Source organism: Maniola jurtina, chromosome W (genome assembly GCF_905333055.1).
Source record: "Maniola jurtina chromosome W, ilManJurt1.1, whole genome shotgun sequence".
Lineage (NCBI taxonomy): Eukaryota > Metazoa > Arthropoda > Insecta > Lepidoptera > Nymphalidae > Maniola > Maniola jurtina.
This window is the reverse complement of record NC_060057.1, coordinates 6,907,265-6,909,458: the sequence shown is the minus strand read 5'-3', so window position 1 is coordinate 6,909,458 and position 2,194 is coordinate 6,907,265. Positions and strand designations below refer to the sequence as shown.

Sequence of the window (2,194 nt, the reverse complement as noted above, 5' to 3'; positions counted from 1 at the left end):
ATATTCATTTTTGTCCATCTTGTCCATGTTTCCCAAAACAATTTTTAATTAAAAGCTTTATACTAGAATGCGGATTTTTTAAACTTTAAAATTTAATAATTCGTAACGTTCGTTTAATTTCCTACGTCTCAGTCGAGGCGCAAATATTTTTCGGTCTCAAATGTATAAGACCGATTTGTTATTGAATCATAAACATGGTTTTTTAATTAAATCTACCAATCAAAAAACAACACGCATTTTTATTGAACATTTCCTATGCAATTCACAAAGTATTTTATTTGTTTATATAAAAAAAGTATATTTACAATCACATAACTAGATGGAAACACAAAGTAGGCAAGTGTAATTAAACTGCTGGAGGCGGGCAGCCCTACCGCATGTTTACGTACTGTAGGTATCTATTTCAAAGATACGGCCGAGTTAGAATACTGTATAGATAATATTACCGTGATACTGCAGCGGTTCCCAACCTTTTCCAGTTACAAATGCATAGGACTTGTTTTTTATTATTGGAAAAATAAAACAATTATTAATTCAATATTTTTTATCTTTATTATAATACTAATAATCATCAGTAGAAAAAAACCAGCCCAGTGCTAGTCAAACTCGCGCACCCAGGGTTCCGTACTCAGGTATTTTTTGAAAATTGAAACACATTTTAGTTTTTTTTTGTGTGATGTAACCAGAAATTCACGGCTTTCGGATTTTTTCCTTTATTTATGCTATAAGACCTTCCTACCTGCCAAATTTAATTATTCTAGGTAAACGGGAAGTACGCTACAGGTTTTCTTGACAGACAGACAGACCGACAGCAATGTGATCCTATAAAGGTTCCTTTTGAGGTACGGAACCCTAAAAAAGTACAGCGCTGGTGAACATTGGCGGGATCCTCGCCTTCCATCCAATGCATGATTTCCACCTTGCAGAACGCACATCGTACTTCGTCTTCGAGGCTGATATAATAAAATCTGATTCAATTCAATAAATTCATTGGTGATTTCTCTCGTGGGGGGATTCATCAGGGGGCTTTCAGGGCGGCGTGGCACTCCACGTGCACTTCCACCTCCACATGAAGAGGAGATGACGGAGCAGCTGGTGGCCTCCCCCGGCTGCAACAAAAAAATTGTATTATTATCCAATATAAATATCAAGGTATCTCGAAACTAAAACCTATCTCAACTACGTTCTCCAGTGCTGTGTCGATCAATGCTATGTCATAGTAAATTTCATCAAAAAAAGCTTGTATTCTAAAACTGTGGTCTGCATAGGATGGGCACTAATCGATTACACCGGGGTGGATGTGGCCTTGATAAGTCTTCTTTGTAAGTAGTCAATGTGCTTACCTCATAACCACATACCCATAATTGGGTGGTACGAATTTTGGCTCCCTGAGCCAGGGGTATGGCGGATCAGCCATCTCTTTCAGAGCCGTCTCAACGGCCGCCAGCTGCTCCGACATCTGGTAAAAAAAAATATTTATAAGCACCATGATATTTAGAATTTTTATCTAAACTTTATTACATACATTTCAATTGCTACAATTTAAGAAAAATTAAATGGACTTCAGTATACTTACTGAAATAAAAACAACAGGGAAACTGTCCATACCAGGAAAATTCAACCGATTTTGATGAAACTAGTACTGATCCCTAACATGAAGTAGGCAAATAATAGGCCGATAAAAAAGAATGTTCACAATAAATTATTTTTGAAAAAATGTGTGGACACTCATACAAATAATAAGCACAATAAGCATAATTTTTCAAGAATTACAACAAGTACCTACCGTCTTCATGGTCCTCACCAACTCTGCCACGACCGCCTGGAGAGGGGGCTCTTTAATTTTCTCATACTTACTGTAACAAAAAATTACGATAATAAGTTATAACCGATTTGTATAATCAGGCAGCGATATAAATGTCAAAGTCAAATATTTTATTAAAATTAAGTACAATTGTACACTTTTTGAATGTTATAAATCATTTTTTTTAAATTAAATTAATTAGTTTTACAATTTTAAGATAGGTAATAATAGGTAAAAATAATAATTAAAAATTATGAAATAATAATTCATAAACAATATATGAATAATAAATGCAGTAATATACTTACTTTTCTGCTTTCCAACAACTCAAACTCCTCCACCAGCGGCTTTTTATTTGTGTCTTACCCCTGAAATATTTAAATATAATAT

At 34.5% G+C, this 2,194-nt stretch overlaps 1 long non-coding RNA gene across 1 annotated transcript; it reads right to left on the bottom strand.

Annotated features, from left to right (window-relative positions):
• Positions 1-872: 872 nt before the first annotated feature.
• Positions 873-1,886, bottom strand: LOC123879957. Its single transcript, XR_006799118.1, has 3 exons — positions 1,787-1,886; positions 1,344-1,459; positions 873-1,109 (listed from the first exon to the last, which is right to left on the bottom strand). It is a non-coding gene; the product is annotated as an uncharacterized LOC123879957 (long non-coding RNA).
• Between the last annotated feature and the right edge of the window lie 308 nt (positions 1,887-2,194).